The sequence below is a fragment of the Lynx rufus genome, unplaced genomic scaffold (genome assembly GCF_022079265.1).
Source record: "Lynx rufus isolate CCGP_SWC_20201006 ecotype Redwood Valley unplaced genomic scaffold, mLynRuf1.p SCAF_15, whole genome shotgun sequence".
Classification (NCBI taxonomy): Eukaryota; Metazoa; Chordata; class Mammalia; order Carnivora; family Felidae; genus Lynx; species Lynx rufus.
In genome coordinates, this window is record NW_025814829.1 from 62,558,608 (window position 1) to 62,576,640 (window position 18,033).

General features: G+C 47.8%; 1 long non-coding RNA gene across 1 annotated transcript; it reads right to left on the reverse strand.

Moving 5' to 3' along the window:
- Positions 1 to 49: 49 nt before the first annotated feature.
- Positions 50 to 17,458, reverse strand: LOC124510490 (uncharacterized). Its single transcript, XR_006961708.1, has 3 exons — positions 17,290 to 17,458; positions 11,794 to 11,976; positions 50 to 84 (listed from the first exon to the last, which is right to left on the reverse strand). It is a non-coding gene; the product is annotated as an uncharacterized LOC124510490 (long non-coding RNA).
- Positions 17,459 to 18,033: the final 575 nt, after the last annotated feature.

Below are 18,033 nucleotides of genomic sequence, written 5' to 3' on the forward strand. Positions count from 1 at the left end.
ACGGGGCTCTGCGCTGACAGTGTGGAGACTGCTTGGAATTCTCTTTGTTTCTCCCTCTTCCCCTCTACCTTGCTCCCGCTCTCTCTAAAATTAAACAAAGAAAAAATTTTTAAAAATAAATATCTTACCATTTTTTTTGTCAATCATACTTTAATAAAGCTGAAAAAATAAAGTAAAATAAAATAAAATACCAGCCAACACCTAAACAACTCCTTAAAAAAAAAAAAAAAACTTCTAGAAACAAAAACTACATTATCTGAAACAAAAATTAGGTCAGATAGAATCAATGGCAAAGTAGATATTGCAAAAGAAAAGGTTAGTGAATTTGAGACATAGCAATAGAAGCTACTCAAAAGTAAACAGAAAGAGAAAAAAAAAAGAATTTAAAGAAATAAAATCCTCGGTGAGCTGTGGGCCAATGTCAAGCAGCCTCATATACATGTAATGGGAATCCCCCAAGGGTACGAGGCATAGGGACATAAAACAATATTTGAAGAAACAGTAGTTGAAATTTTTCCAAATTGCATGGAAACTGTAAAGCCACAGATATGAGAAGTCCCATAAACCCCAGCACTTGCAACATGAAGAAAGCCATTTCAAGGCACATCATATCTATGCTGAAAACTGCTGATAAAAAATTGGCAAAAAAAAAAAAAAAAAAATGAACCCCAACCGCAGCCTTCCACCGTTTACAAAAATTAACTCAAAATGCATCGATTCAAATGTAAAATGTAAAACTATGAAATTATGAAGAAAAAACAACACAGGAGAAAATCTTGAAGATGTTCAACTAGGAAGAGTGCTTAGATCTGACGTTAATAATATCCGTAAAAAGGAAAACTTGACAAATTAGACCTCTTAAAAATTAAAAATGTTTGCTCTGTGAGAGAACCTGTTGAGAAAACAAAAAGACAGATTACAGACTGGAACAAAATCTTTGCAAACCACCCATCTACCAAAGGACTCGGTGTCTAGAATATATAAAGAACTCTCAAAACTCAATAGCAGAAAAGCACACAATACGGTTAGAAAGTTGGTTAAGGACATGTCAATGAAGTGAATATACAGGTGGAAAATAACCAAATGACCCAATGTCAAAAATCAACAACCAGGGAAATGCACGTTAAAGCCACAAAACAAAAAATCTCAGTGCTGGCAAGAATGTGGAAAGACTAGATCACCCAGAGATTGCTGGGAGGAATATAAAAGGCTACAGCCACTCTGGAAAATAATTTGGCATTTTCTTCTCAAACTAAAAATGCACTTACCGTGCAACCCAGCCTTAGCACTGTTGGGTATTTATCCCAGGCAAATCAAAACCTGCATACACTCAAAAACCTATACGTGAATGTCCATAGCAACTTTATTTGCAATAGCCAAAAACTAGACTCAACACAAATGTCCTTCAATGTATAAATAATTAAATACATTGTGGGACATCCACACCAAGGAGTACTACTGAGAGATCAAAAGGCACAAATTCTTGGTACAATGAGATCTTGGGCTGGCCTCCAGGGAAAGCAAAAGGCTATATATTGCACGATACCATGTAAACGATTCCATTTACATAACATTCCTGAGATGACTAGAATACGAAATGGACAACAGATTAGTGGTTGCCGGAGGTCATGGATTGGAGGAAGGGGGGCAGAGTGGCTACGAAGGTACAGGGGAGCCTTGTGGTGATGAGAGACACTGTATCTCACTTGCGGTGGCAATTACAGGAAGCCACGCATAAAGTAAAACTGCACAGATACATACATACACACATCCGTGCACACGCAAATGAATACATGTAGAGCTGAGGAAATCTGCATAAACTCTGGGTTGTATCAGTGCCAATTTCCTAGTTTTAATGCAGTCCTATGGTTACACAAGAGATCAACATTGAAGGAGGCGGCTGAAGGGGACACCGGACCTTCCTATACATTTCTCTGCCACTTCCTGTGGATCTATAATCATTTCAAAAGAAAAAGTTAAAGAGAATGAGAAACTTACTATTTACAAAACAACAATATAGCCTAGGGTTTCTTACGTACTATAGCAAATATATAAGTAAAAGATATGACAGCAATGGCATAGAAACCAGGAGGAGAGAAACAAAGGTAGACTCCACGGGCTCTCACACTACACCTCCAGTGGCAGAATGTAACCTGACGGCAGACTGACGAGTTAAAGACAATACCGTGACCCTAAAACCCCAACGTAACCACTAAAACATCAAGGTGAAGAGATACAACTAACAAGCCAACAAAGAAGATAAAATGGAGGGGCACCTGGGTGACTCAGTCGGTTAAGCATCCAACTTCAGCTCAGGTCATGATCTCATGGCTTGTGGGTTCAAGACCCACGTCGGGGTCTGTGCTGACAGTTCAGAGCCTGGAGCCTGCTTTGGATTCTTTGTCTCCCTCTCTCTGCCCCTCCCCTGCTCATGCTCTCTCTCTCTCAAAAATAAATAAACAAACAAATAAAAAAGATAAGATGGAAACACAAAAAATATTCAAATCCAAAAGAAGGCAGCAAGAGAGGAAAAAGGGAATAAAGAACAGATGAAACTAATAGAAAACAAATATAAATGATAAATTTATTTTTTTAATATTTCACATAACCAAATTTTTTAATGTTTTTTATTTATTTTCGAGAGAGAAAGAGAATGCACACAAGCAGGGGAGGGGCAGACAGAGAGGGAGACATGGAATGTGAAGCTGGCTCCAGGCTCTGAGCTGTCAGCACAGAGCCCGATGCGGGGCTCAAACCCACGAACCACAAGATCATGACTTGAGCCGAAGTCGGACGCTCAACCAATTGAGCCACCCAGGTGCTCTGATGATAAATTTAAATGTAATCATATGAGGGGCACCTGAGTGGTTCGGTCAGTCGGTTAAGCGTCCAACTCTTGATTTTGGCTCAGGTCATGATCTCACTGTTTGTGAGATCAAGCCCCGCATCAGTCTGTGCTGATAGTGGGAGCCTACTGAGACTCTTTCCCTCCCTCTCTCTCTGCCCATCTCCTGGTCACTCACTCACACGGTCTCTCTCAAACTAAATAAAATAAACTTTTAAAAATGTAATCAGATAAATAATAACTGTGTCCAACAAAAGCAAAATGCACACTCTTCAAGTACACATGGAACATTTATCAAGATGGATCATATTCTGGGCCATAAAACTTATCTCAATAAATGTAAAAGGGCTTAACTCATACAAAGTATGTTCTGTAATCACATGGAATTAAATTAGGAATAACAGAAAGATATCTGGAAAAATCTCAAAATATTTGGAAATTAAATAACACATCTCTAAATAACCCATGGGTCAAAGGATAAATCAAAAGGAAAATTAGAAAGTACTTTTCATGACATGAAAATGAAAATACAACCTATCAGAGTTTGTGGGATTCTACTAAAGCAATTCTTATAGGGAAATTTACAGCACTAATTGCCTATTAGAATAAAAGAAAGGTCTCAAATCAATGACCTCAGGACCTATGATATGAAACTAGAAAAAGAAGAATAAATGAAACCAAAGTAAGCAGAACATAGGAAATAACAAAGATCAAAGAGAAAATCGATGAAATAGAAAACAGAAAAACAACATACAGAATAAATGAAATCTAAAGGTGGTTCTTTGAAAAGATCAATAAAATTAATACACTTCTAGACAGACTGATTAGGAAAAAAGAGAGAAGAGACAAATTACCAATATCAGGAATGACAGAAGTAAGTGACATCACTACAGACTTTACAGATACTAACAGGATAACAAGAGAATATTATAAACAACTTTATGCTTATAAATTTGACAACTTAGATAAAACATTGTTTGAAAGATGCAAACTACGAAAGCTCACTCAAGAAGAAATAAATAACTTGAATAGACTTTCTTTAATTTTTTTTAATATTTTATTTATTTTTGATAGAGAGCACAAGTGGGGGAGGGGCAGAGAGAGAAGGAGACACAAAATCTGAAGCAGGTTCCAGGCTCAGAGCTGTCAGCACAAAGCCCAAGGCAGGGCTCAAAGTCATAAATTGCGAGATCATGACCTGAGCCGAAGTTGGACGCCTAACCGACTGAGCCACCCAGGTGCCCCTTGAATAGAACTATTTCTGTTAAAGGCATTAAATTAAATTAATTAAGGTTTAAATCCTTCCACAAAGAAAGCTCCTAGCCCAGATAGTGAATTCTACCAAGTATTTAAGGAAAAAGTAACACCAACTCTACAGAGTCTTCCAGAAAATTGAAGAAGAGTAAATAATTCCCACTTCACTCTATGAGCTAGCACTGCTCTGATACCAAGGCCAAAAAACATTATAAGAGAAAAAACCACAGACCAATATCCTCATGAACATGGATACAAAATTCTTAAATAAATTTCAGTAAATGGAATCCAACAATTATTAAAAGGGTAATACAGGGGTAATACAGTTGGTTAAGCGCCCAACTCTTGATATTGGCTCAGGTCATGATCTCACAGTCTTGAGATCAAGCCCCACATTGGGCTCTGTGCTGGGCATGGAGCCTGCTTGGGATTCTCTCTCTCTTCCTCTCCCTCTGCCCCTCCCCTACTTGTACTCACTCTGTCTCTAAAAAAACAAAAAACAAAAAACAAAAAACATAAAAATTTTAAAAGAGTAATACATTATGACTAAGCATGGTTTATCCCAAGAATGCAGCCTCAGTTTAACATTTGAAAAACAATGTCAGTCATTCTATTAACAAATTCATAAGAAACACCATGTGATCATCTCTAATGCAGAAAAAGCATTTGATAAAATGCAACACTTTTTCGTGACAAAAAGACTCAACAAACTAGGAATAGAAGGAAACTTCTTCAACCTGATAAAGAGCATTATGAAAAGCCTGTAGCTGGGGCACCTGGGTGGCTCAGTGAGTTAAGCATCCGACTTTGGCTCAGGTCATGATCTCATGGTTCGTGAGTTCAAGTCCCACGCTGACAGCTCAGAGCCTAGAGCCTGCTTCAGATTCTGTGTCTCCCTCCCTCTGCCCCTTTCCTACTCACACTCTGTCTCTGTCTCTCAAAAATTAATAAACATTGAAACAAATTTTTTTGAAAAGTCTATAGCTAACATCATAGTTAGTGGGGAAGAACTGAATAATTCCCCCCAAGATCAGGAACAACATGAGGACATCCATTCTCATTACTTCTGTTCCACAGTGTACTAGAGGCTCTAGCCAGTGCAATCAAGCAAGAAAAAGAAATAAAAGGCATCGAGGTTGGAAAGGAAAACATAAAGTTGCCCTTAGCCCCAAACAATATCATCATCCAAGTAGAAAATGTGATGGAATCTACAAAAAAGCTACCAGAACTAGTGAGTTTAGTAAGTTTAATAAGAACATAAGATCAATATAACAGGTCAATTGTATTTCTGTATACTCACAACACAAAATCAGAAACTGAAATTTTTCAAAATAATACTATTTATAACAGCATCAAAACAAACAAAAAAAGAAAATTAGGATAAATATGGCAAAAGGTATGCAAACAGCTACACTGAAAACTACAAAACATTGCTAAAGAAAATTAAAGAAGAGCTTTTTAAAGGGTGGAGAAATATACATCTTCCTCGAATCTGAGAACTCAATATTGCTAAGACGTTGACTCTCCCCAAATCGTTCTATAGATTCGGTGCAATGCCAGCGAAGATCCCAGGTGGATCTTGCAGAAATTAGCAAGGTGATTTTAACATTTAAACGAACACGTGAAGAGCTTAGAATAGCCAAAATCGCTACGAAACAAAATACAGTTGGAGAACTCAAACTACCTGACTTCAAGATTTGTATAAAGGCTACAAGAATTGAAAAGTGTGATTTGGTGTAAATAAGCACACAGAGGAAGGGGACACAACAGGGAACCCGGAAATAGACCTCACATATATGGACAACTACTTTTTGACAAAGCTGCCCAAGTAGTCAGTGGAGAAAGGGCAGGGCTGGGATGACTGGATACCCACACACAAACACAATGGCCTCCAGTTCATACCTGGCGCCATATGCAACATGGAGTGATAGGTCTAAATGCACAACCAAAAATGGTACAACTTCTAGAAAAAAATGTTGGAGAAAAATCATGTGATTTGGAGGCAGGCAAAGATTACTTAGAACACCAAAAAACGTGACCCCACAAAAGAAAAATTGATAAAGTGCACTTAGTCAAAATCTTAAATTTAGCTCCTAAGAGAATGAAGATGACTTGTAAACTGAGAGAAAACCTTTAAAACGTGTATCGGATAAAGGATTTGTATTCGCACTACATAAAAAAACTCTGAAATACTAATAACGAGAAAACAACACATTTTTAAAGTGTATTTAGTTTGAGAGACAGAGAGAGAATGAGAGCGAGAGGAAGGGCAGAGAGAGAGAGGGAGAGAGAGAGAATCCCAAGCAAGCTCTGAGCCCGACTCAGGGCTCAAACTCACAAACAGTGAGATCATGACTTGAACCGAAACCAAGAGTCAGACACTTAACCAACTGGCCACCCAGGCGCCCCAACAACACAATCTTTTAAACGGGCAAAGCATTTGAACAGGTACTTCCTCAAAGAAAACACACAGATGGAAAACAAGCAAACAGAAGGACTCATCGGGGGATGCACACCAAAGCCACGGCAAGAGCCCACCTCGCACCTATCGAAATGGCTAAAACTGAAAAGACTGACCATCCCGAGTGCTGGGAAGGTGACAGAGAGAGAAACTGGAAGTCCCACACGTTGGTGGAAACATAAGATGGTCCGACCACCTTGTAAAACAGTTGGGCAGCTCTTTACAAAGATAAGCAGAGCACAGGGGATTTTTAGGGCCGTGGAACTGTGGGGAATAAGTTTAGCAATTCCCTGAGTTTGCACCAATGGGTTAACAGGGTTTAGGACTAAAGCACCTAGGATTAGGTAAACAGAGCAAAAGTGCCCCCAGCATAGTACAAGATCAGAAAGCTGCTTCCACAGAATGCAAGGTCCGCAATAGGTGAACAGGTAAACAGGGCTACAGACTGCACAGCAGGGTGAAATTGCCCAGATCTGAGCTAGTTAGCAAAATAAAGGTGCCTTGTAGACCCTGAGGTAGCATGCTCAGTCCGTCTTATCCCCTAGACAAGTTAAGATAAACAGACGTGCCTCGTGCCTGCCATAAACAGCCATCTGCCCTGCGTCGGGATTTTGTTTTGTATTGACCCAAACCCCTAACACCACATATCTTCGAAACCCCCTTTCTCTCACACGCGAGTTAATGTTCACCGTTTTATTGTCTCTTTCTGCACGTCCATCACCATTGTTCGTAAGTCTTCTGATCCTACTAAATACGGAGCAAGGACCCTTACTCGGAGCTCTTGTCTCCTCCCGGTCATTAGCCTCTCTCATATTCAATTCTGCGTCTTCTCCCTTGCTGGACAAGAGAGAACTCCAGACTCAAAGTCTGTGACATGGAACTATTCTGAATGATACTGTAACGGTGGGTACATGTCATTATAATCTGTTAAAACCCATAGAAGGAACATTGTGTGTCAACTACACTCCAGTAAAAAACAGAAAAAGGAAAAACCAACATAGAACGTCGAGCACCAGGAGCAAATCCTTAGGGACGCTGTCGATGGGTGATAACAACGTGTCAACACGGGTGGACAGATCGGAACGAATGCACCATCTGGTGTGGGGTGCTGGCGGTGGGGGAGGCTGTGCCTGTGTGGGGTAAGGGCTGCACCAGAACTCTCTGTACTCACCACTCAATTTTGCTGTGAACCTAAAACTGCTCTACAAAATAAAGACTGTTTGAAAAGACAAAGGGGGCGAAGTATGGATCCACGCTACAACACGATGAACCTTGAAAACACCACACGGAGTAAAAGAAGCCAGTCCCAAAGGACCACATACGATATGATTTCATTGACATGGGATGTCCACAGTAAGTAAATAAGAGAGACCAAACATGGATTATTAGTGGGTAAGAGCCACCAGGGGAGGAGGAAAACAGGGAATGACTATTAACTGGCAAAACACAGTTTCTTCTGGGTTGAATGTTCTAAATTTAAGAGAGCAGTGCTGGTGCACAGCTCCGTGAATGTACTAAAAACCACTGAACTGTACACGTAAGTGGGTGAATTTTATGGTATGTTCACTAAAATCTTGAGAAATGTTTTAAAAATTAAAAACTATGAAAACCGAAAGAAGAAATGATTTATACGGTTATTCTGGAAGGCACATACGTGCGAGGAAAAGTATACGGTCAAAAACAGACATATATGTGAATTCGTGACATCTCTTTTACTTGTGGTCTCGAGTTGCACATGGGACCAGGACAGCAGGAGCCCCTTCTGTGCAGATATTGTTCCATGGAACACTGGCACGATGATCTCCCCACGGAAGGAAAGGGGTAAGAGTCGTACTGGCTATGAAAACATCTACCCTCCAAAACGTATAATGACTCAGAGGTAAGTCTGTATTACACATCTTTTGTTTAAAACGTACAGTGATGGGTGCCCCTGGGTGGCTCAGTCGGTGAAACATCCGACTTCAGTTCAGGTCATGATCTTGTTGTTCGTGAGTTCAAGCCCCACGTCGGGCTCTGTGCTGCTTCGGATTCTGTGTCTCCCTCTCTCTCTGCCTTTCCCCCGTGCATGCCCTCTCAAAAATAAATTGAACATTTAAACAAAGATCCTTCTGTGCATTTATGGAAGCCCAGCTCCACCCCACCCACCCCACCTCCACGGCAACAACACTCAAAATTCAGTAATTCCAAGAACGACGGCACCAACAGATCCATTTTGCTGTGCGCACAGAGTCTTACCAGAGATCTGAGTTGTGTGATTTCTGTTCTTTATGAGAGCAGTGGCCCCGTGCCGTGGTCTGGGTGAGAACAGGAAAACGGGTGGGTGCCACTGAGGGTCCCCATCTGTAAGTCTGGCTTCGGGTAACACGGGCCCACGAGCCTGACCTTCACTTCCTGGAGACCAGAAGTTCGTAGTCGCGGGCTGTGTTGGCAGGTCTGTGAGGTCATCCAGGGTCAGCCTTCTGCCGTGGTCCTCGGCGTGTGGCCCCCGTCCTCGGGCTGACATGGTGGCTGCTACAGACCTGGAATGTGGTCAGCAGCCACGGGAAGGGGAAAGGGCAAAGGGAGGTGCTCTGACTGTTCCGGGAGGTAAGGACGGAGCTGCCCCGAGCAGGGAGAGGGCGATGGCCGGCAGGTCAGGCGCCCGGCTGTTTGGAGCCAGAAAGTCGGTGGATGCAGGAACCGATCCCGGGATAACACGCGTGCTGTCCTGACCCTCGGGGGCACAAAAGGGCTGATGTCCGGAGCTGAAACGCCTGGGTTTAAAGACCAACAGCCTTTCTTAAAGACCAACGGCTGCAAAGGAGTTCACTGCTGTGTTCAGGTCCCACCCTCCAGGGACCTCTCCCCACGAGGACCGAACTCGGCACCGGGGACTCTGAACATCTTGCACGTTCCCCAAGCCTGCTTAGCTGCCCAGGGTTCTTGAACTCACGAACAGCGAGATCACGACCGGAGCCGAAGTCGGACGTGCAGCCGACTAAACCACCCAGGCGCCCCAGAAATATCTTCTGTTTACCGAGGCTGACGGCGGGGGGGGGGGGTGGTAAGAGGGAAGAGGGGCATGAGAATGCAAAGCGGAGAGACAGGTGACAGGTTCATGGTGAGCTGAGTGAAGGGCACGGTCAAGCAGGGGCAGGAAACACGGGTATCGGACGGCGAGAAGCACAGAGAAGGTGGCCGCTTTCATCAGACCCGGCTCTCCTGCCGGAGGCAGGCCACCCCCACCCGAGCCCTGCTCCGAGTTGGAACCTGGGAGAATCTGCCTCGCTCGCCCGGTGAAAGGTGCTCCTGGGGCCTCACACCTGCGAGGCGGCAGGGACCTGAGCGCGGGCTTGGCTCTCCACCTGGAGCCCCTCGGAGGGGGGCAGCCTGGCAGGGGCTGCTGCCTTCCCTCCTGTGCCCCGAGGAGCTACCACAAGCTCCAGGACCAGCCTCCCCTCAGCAGCGGGCCGGTGAGCGAGTGCCAGGCGCACGGTGCTCCCTCAAAACGCATGAAGGGACTAAAGGTGCCTGAATGCGGAACGAGGGGGGCAGGAGCCCCGGAGGGAACATCCTGCGCTCTGGGCATCCTGCCTTAGCTGGTACTTCAGCTACAATGTCACGTAATTCACCCCTTCTGTGCACAACAGATCTCAGAGGGAACTAAAGCTATAAGATTAAAAAAGCCTCTCTTTCCCCTTCCCACCCCCGCACCTGCCGGCAGGCCCTATACGGGGCTGGTGCCTCAGTACGTACGTATTCTGTCCAGATACCTTCTGTTGAATGTATTTGCAAGAATGTAACTTATAAGCAATTTGATTAACAATAACTCACTTATAAAGTACATCCTACATTAAAATTACTAGCAAGGGCCGGGGTTGGGCGGGTGGGGGGAGGAGGGTGGGCCCTTCCCCAGGAGCAGTTCCTGGGATGGCCACCAGGTGTCAGAGCCACCAACAATGCTCCCAGAGCCCGGGGCAGGGGAGCACCAGGAAGGGTGGCAAGACCCCCCTGGCAGTGCTCGGCCCTTTGGTGCGAATTTTGTCTACTACGGCGTTGGGTGGGGGGAGTAAGGGGAGCTGCAAACCCCTTAAATTCTCAGGCCACAGATTCCCCTTCACTGGGTAGCCTCTGATCCTTGGAGAAGCCATGCGAGCGCGGCCGGGTTCTCTGGGGAAGCGTGAGGATGGCCTGGGCCGTCTCCCTTCCCCAGCCAGAGGCCAGCGGAGAGGTGAGCACCGCAGGGCACACAGAGGCGGGCTCGGCCACCCCTCCTGCACGGGTAAAGTTCTGCACACAGAGTCGCGTCCAGCCGGGCCTGGCACTGTCCAGCAGGCTTGGGGGGCTCAGCTCACGGGCAGCGCCCAGGGCGATTCCGGGGTGACCAGAGCCAGCCCATTACAACAAGGAGGTCGGGGTGGGGGTGGGGGGCACAACGACCGTGGCTCCAGGCAAACAGCACATCTGTAGAGTCTCCAAAAGGAAGAGGTCCCTGGACCACACCCCACTTCTGGCCTCGGGTCCAGACCCACTGCACACTGGGGCTTCTCACGGGTGAAACTTTACCACCTATAAGGATGCCAAGCTTGTGGGAGGGGGTGGGGGTAAGGGGAGAGCTCGACACTCCCTGTACCACATCACTGACGTCTAAATATGACTCCAGATTCGTGATCTCCACGCATTCTGACAGGCAGATGAAGGTGACCTTTTTCTGTGATTGGAATGGCCTCATCGTCTAAACTGGTCCGTCCCACACAGGCCACGTGAAGCAACAGTAACTATTTAAGTCACTCTACACCTTACATGTCATGTGTGTAATTTAAAATAATACACCTGTTGCCATACACGTAATAAAAGCGGCAATTATCGTTAAAACATAGGTAGTGTTCATATTCAAATGCGACCATGCATTTTATGCTCGATGTCTCAAGCGTCATATTCAAGCCAAATGATTCATTTAAAAATAAGAAAGGACAGAGCAACGTTTAGAGTGGGATCCACGTTAATGTGCCACGACTGGTACAATCATCGTTGCTTTGATGTGGCCAACACTGGTCTGGCCGTGGAGGTGTTTTGTTCTCCATTCTCCTATTACACATGATATCAGAGGTACGGAATTGAAAAAATCTCTCATAATGCTAACCAGACTACTCCCGTGATCATTTCAGAGGGAACACTGTCCCTGAGGAGGGACAGACAGAGCCAAGGGAAGGGGCCATCGAGCACCACCCTAATTTGCTCTGGGTTTGCCTACCTCAAGGAAGCCTCCCCTCCTGGATCATCCTCGACCCACTGGATTCCTGGTAAGTCAACGAGCCTCCCAAGCCCATGAATAGTCTAGTCTCCTTCATGAGGCCACTCATGTGACAGGGTTACACTAAGGCCCAGACAGATGCCACAGGTCAGTGTCTCACGAGATCCCCAAGCTTCTAGGTCTCTGAAAAAAAACAAAACAAAACCATGGGGTGTCGAGGGTGGGAAAGGATGGAATTCAGGCCCCGCCCACCTCGCTGAATCAAATACCTGCTTGCCACACGCCCCTCCAGTTTAATCACGTTTTGGGAGGGTGAGTCAGAGAGGAGGTGGGCGGCCGTGCTTGGTTTTCCAGGCATATGGTACCCTAATGACCATGACTCCTCCCTCCACTTAAACCTCCCTGCACAGACACTCCTCCAAGCCCTGCACCCGGCCAGGCAAAAGGCCTGATTCAGAATCTCGTCTCCTCACCGGTACCCGAGGCTGATCCCCTTCCATAAAAGGGGGAAGGAAATCATCAATGTGAACGCACAAAAACAGATGACTTCCTGAGTCACACCTGAGTTTGGGCGCAGAGTTTGGGTGCAGGGTAAGGTCAAGCTAAAAGCTCAGAGGTCACGGACCATAATTATCCCTCCAGAAGGGCAGCCTTCCTTACCCGTAGCCACGCAGCTTCTGAGGCCATGACAAAGAGCTGGGCCCGTCGAAACCCCGGAGGAGGAAACATTCCTCACCAGGTCTCCCAGCCCAAGCTTCCGTGACAGGCACCAGAGGAGTAAACAGACTAAGCCAATAGAAGCAAGCGAGAACTGGTTCCCCTGCTCTCTAGATGGCTCATGACATTTCAATTATGCTCAGCACAATATAGCCAAATTATTTATAACCTGTATGGAGCCTCCTGGCTTCACAGAAGAAATCTTAGTCGGTGGGGTTGAAGGAAGCTAGAAGCAGAGACCAGAGAAAAGTTCACAAGTAGAAATGAGCCCGTCCAAGGGGCCGTTTGCGTCCTGGATACGTAAAGCATGGCGACTTTTGTTCAGGAAGCTGTGAGGGTGGTGTGTTTTGGGAGGTGCTTACTTGCAATTTATTTCTCTGAATAATGTAGTGTTCATGTTCTGTCTCTCTCTGTCCCTCCCCTGCTTGAGCTCTGTCTCTCTCTCTCTCAAAAATAAATAAACATTAAAAAAGTGTGTTTAAAAATAAATAAATAGGGGCGCCTGGGTGGCGCAGTCGGTTAAGCGTCCGACTTCAGCCAGGTCACGATCTCGCGGTCCGTGAGTTCGAGCCCCGCGTCGGGCTCTGTGCTGACTGCTCAGAGCCTGGAGCCTGTTTCCGATTCTGTGTCTCCCTCTCTCTCTGCCCCTCCCCCGTTCATGCTCTGTCTCTCTCTGTCCCAAAAATAAATAAACGTTGAAAAAAAAAAAATTAATAAATAAATAAATAAATAAGGACTATTAGCTTTAAAAAAAAAAAACAGGGGGTGCCTGGGTGGCTCAGCCGGTTGAGCGTCCAACTCTTGGTTTTGGCTCAGGTCATGACCTCATGGTTCATGAGTTCGAGCCCCATGTTGGGCTCTGTGCTGACAGCACAGAGCCTGCTTGGGATTCTCTTCCTCTCTCTCTCTCTCTCTCTCTCTCTCTCTCTCTGCCCCTCCCCCACTTGTGCTGGCTCCTCCCCTCTCTCTCTCTCTCAAAATGAATACAGAAAGTTAAAAAAAAAAAAAAAGAACAAACTCAGGTCACCACTTTGCCAGCCCCACCTTCGATGACTAAAGGAAGTCACTGGGAACAGAACTGCCCTCAAAGTCAGGAATGTATGACTATCAGGCCTCGCCAGGACACCTGGGCAAGACGCCTTGCCATCACGCATGTCAGTCACGGTCACCTTGTCTGAAAAGTTTAGAGGCCCAGATTCCTTTCAATACTAAATGACCACACTGCAGAGTTCAATACATTTTCTAGATGGTCACTTCCCACAAGAACAACGGGGAACATAATTAATAGGAGAAAACCCCCCAAAATAGATCACTGTGCTGTAGCAGGGTCTATCACACTGTGTAGACGTGGCCTTGGTGTGGCCAGGCTGCTTGGTTAATCAGACACAGGGATGTGAACACTTTTTCGGGTAAGAGAGCCACCCACCCACAGGGGAGGACGGCCTGCGATCTCCAGATCGCGACTGCGGTGGGGAGCACCTCTCTGGGGGACGGAACGAGCGTGGGTCTTTTTTGAACCTAAACCCAGTGTCTCAAGGGAACATTTTGAGTCAGAAAATAAAGCGGGCCGACAGGCTGTTTGGAGCCGCGACTCCTGCTTTTCAAGTTCACGCTCAGCCTACCTGTGGTGAGGCCTGTGGTTGCCACACCGGGGCCGTCCGCAGGGGCCAAGTGTGCTCAGAGAGGCTCTCGTTACATAACCCTCGGCCACGGCCCCGCACGTGCATGAGCGGGCACACATGGGATCGCACATGCTGCGTGCAGGGGCAGGGGGTTAGAACACACGAGGCTGCAGGACAGTGACAGGGGTGAGCTCAGGGCCTCCTGCCGCACAGGTTAACAACAGCAGCATTTCACATTCCTGTGGTTGTATGAACCGTGTGCCTCGGGCGAAACAAAGGCTCCAAGAAGAGTAGAAAGCCAAGCGAGTCCTCAGTGAGCAGCTCCTACCCACAGGCCCTCATGACGCGGGGGACGTGGGGTCGGGCGGGGGAGACTCGGCACCTAGTGCTCCTGTGTCAGCTGTGAACGCCGTTCGGCCACTGCTGGTCAGTGTCCAGGTTGCTCCTGCTCCAAAGAATGAGCCACCTTTGACTCCAAAACCAGCTTTACCCGCTCCCCGCCCCCCTGCGATCTCTCTCTCTCTCCCCTCCACTCTCTCCACACCCCCCCCCCCGCTCTCTCTCACCACCCAACTCTCTCTCTCCCCACCTCTGCTCTCCCATCCCCCCACCCCCCCCCCACCCCTGCTCTCTCTCTCTCTCTCTCCACTTCTATCTCTCAGACGCATTTTCTTCACCGCACCCTATGACCGGCCTGGCTTCAGGTAACCAGGGCTCATTCTAAGTCACCTTGTTGTCACCCCGAGGCTTTGTGTTATCTGTTGCCTCGGCCTGGAATGCTCCCAACCCTGATCTTCACGAAGGTGGCTCACAGAGGTCTCGGCCTCCGGGGAGCCCCTCAGAGGGGCCCTCCCCGGCCCTCCAACTCCAAGCATCCCCCCACCCTGCATTCTGTCACGTGACCCTACCCTGATTCCCTGCCTGGCACTTCACACCCCCTCATTTACTTCCTGTGTGTTTCTTTCTTGCCTGTCTTCTCTCACTAGCATGCAAGCTCCGTGGACGTGGGCATTCTGTGTCTTGTTCACGGACTGTTTCTAGCCGCTACAACAGGGCCTTGCACACGGCCAGTGCTGGAGAGCGCCAGCTGAACGAGCGGACGGACAGTTGGATGAGGGAGGAGGGCAGAGGAGGCCATCCCTGCGAAGGGCCGATGGTGCGCTGGGAATAAGGCAACGAGGACTCCAGAGTCCTCCAGGGAAGACGGACATTTACCCAAACCAGTGTGGTGCAAGAGAAGCTCATGGAAGTGTGTGCAGCTGTCTGCTCGATGGGAATGTGAGGACAGTGTCAGGAAAGGTCAGAAGTGGCCAAATGGGCAAAGGAGACAGAGGGGTGACGGGGAAGGCACCTTGTCGGGGAGCATCACGGCCAAGCAGCACGTCTGGGAACAGACCGCAGGTTCCAGAGGAGCCCCGCGTGAAGCCGTGAGGGGTGTGAGGCCTGGATGGGGTGGGGGCACAGGCCAGTGCAGCCTGGAAGGGGGGGCACGTGCCAGGTCTTAAGAGAGCCTTGCACACCAGTCCCCGTGTGCTGGATTTCAATCCTCTGAGAGGCAGGAGCCATTGAGGTATTTTTTTTTTTTAATTTTTTTTTCAACGTTTTTTATTTATTTTTGGGACAGAGAGAGACAGAGCATGAACGGGGAAGGGTCAGAGAGAGAGGGAGACACAGAATCTGAAGCAGGCTCCAGGCTCCGAGCCATCAGCCCAGAGCCTGACGCGGGGCTCGAACCCACGGACCGCGAGATCGTGACCTGAGCTGAAGTCGGACGCTTAACCGACTGCGCCACCCAGGCGCCCCATTGAGGTATTTTTAAGTAGGGAGGTGACATGATGGGTTTTGACTTACAAAGATAGTTTGGGTGGCAGTGAAGGCCACGAGAAGAGAACAGAGCAGAGCACGTGGGTCACTGTCCCCTCTGGGCCTGAAAACGCCTGGATGTCAGCCCCCAGCAGCAACAGAGAAGGAGGAGTGGTCACAGACTGGAAGCTGTTAAAAGGGTGCGATCAGTGGGACTCAGTGACACTCAACGTGCGGGAGGTGACGGACAGGACGGGGCTGTGGTCTGTGTGGCCTCGCGCGTGGGGGTCGAGAGGCGGCCAGGCCAGAGTGGCCGGCTCATGTGAGGCCGCCTCAGGGCCGCCTGCCCAGCCAGTTATCTTCGGCCCTCGGCCACCGTCGGTGACAGGTCCCTCTGATGGGTGCACGTCCAGCCCACGACATGGCTGATTTATCTGCTCGTGAAGATCCGCGTGTTAGGATTTCAGCGCGGCCGTTCTTGGAGGCACACGCTGGGCCACCGCCACAGAAGCATGACTATTGGTCTAAATATAGACGCGCCTGTCACCTCCGAGAAAGAACAGACCAGAAGCCATGGCTCCACTCACTCCGAGGAAGTTTTAAGGGGAGAAAATTAAAGAACAAACCTTGCCCTGTCTCTCACGGCTGTGAATCTAAGCAGCAAACCACGACTGCCTCACCTGCTGCCCTTCTCCTGCCCTCCTGGCTAACTCAGGCCCCAGAATCCTCGAGAGCAGCCCCCTCCCCAAGACAGTTCTCACAGGCCCCAAGGGATACCTCACAGGGGCTGAAGAGCGGGTACAGCCGGCTGGCTGGCCCAGTGCTCTGCAAGGACCCCACTTTATTCCTTCTGTCCTGCCCCCCTGCCCCGCCCTCTCCCCCCCCACCCCCCCCCACCACGAGCTGCCACCACGAGAACAAATGCACAATTCGGAAAGCGTGGGCTCTGGTACCTGGCTGCTTGGTTGAATCCTGGCTTTGCCATGTGGGAGCTGTGTGACCCGGGCAAGTTGCCTAGCCTCTCTGTGCCTCCGTCTCGAAAACAATGCGGTAAAATAATGCGGTGATTAAATGAACGAAGCCCACGGTGAGGGCCCAGCAAATGTTCGCTGTTGTTCCCACGGCCGCCCCTCCCAGCCCTGGGGAAGCCTCGCTAAGTCCTGAGACAGGGAGCCCAAGCTGCGGGCATCCTGCTGCCAGCTCAGGGGCAGTGCCCTCCTTTTGCAACACGCCACCAACGGGGCCGACAGAGCAGGAGAGATGGCGTCCACTGTTTTCTGAAATTATCATTAGAATGTTCTTGACGGTTTATCCCCACAGCCCTCCCTTCTCACGCCGTCCTCCCAGGACTCACCGCAGTCAGAGTCTTCCGGGCCAGGAGACAAGTGAGTGACAGACACACACGGTCTCCCTCCCTCGGGGACAGGGTCAAGTGGGGCCAGCCTGGATGGGCTCTTCCCAGGAGAATCCCTCGCTCCTCACCTAAACAGGTTTCTGGAGTCTTCCAAAGGGAGGGTTGAGTCCGGTCCTTTGGAAGAATGAAAGCCCGGTTGCATTGTTACATTATGTGTAAGTGGAAAACGAGGATAAGCTGTAAAAACATGCTAAGTTCAAGACTAAAACAATAGTTCTGATATGGACTTTTAACTTATCTTGGACGATGAGCTACCTGTCAGCAATCTTAACATTAGGACAGGGAGAGGAAAATGAAATTTTAAACATGATACCCATTCACATTAACATCAAAAACACCCGTCCGGCGCACAGGAATCAATCTTACTGATAAAAGAGGTGCAAAACCTGCCCAGGGAATCCAGAGACATTACCAAGAAAAACGAAAGAAGACCTATATAAATGGGACAGCATGCCGTGTTCCTGGGCACAAAGGTTCAATGCCGCGAACATATTCGCTTTTCCCAAATTGATCTACGGATCGTATTCGATTCCAGTCAAAATCTTGGCGATTTTTGGTGGAAACTGACAGGATGACTCCATTTTTTTTTTCTCTGAAATGCACAGGACCAAGAGAACCAAGGAAATCTTGAAGAAGAAAAACACAGTTGAAAGATTTACTCTGTCAGATGGCAAGACTTATCAT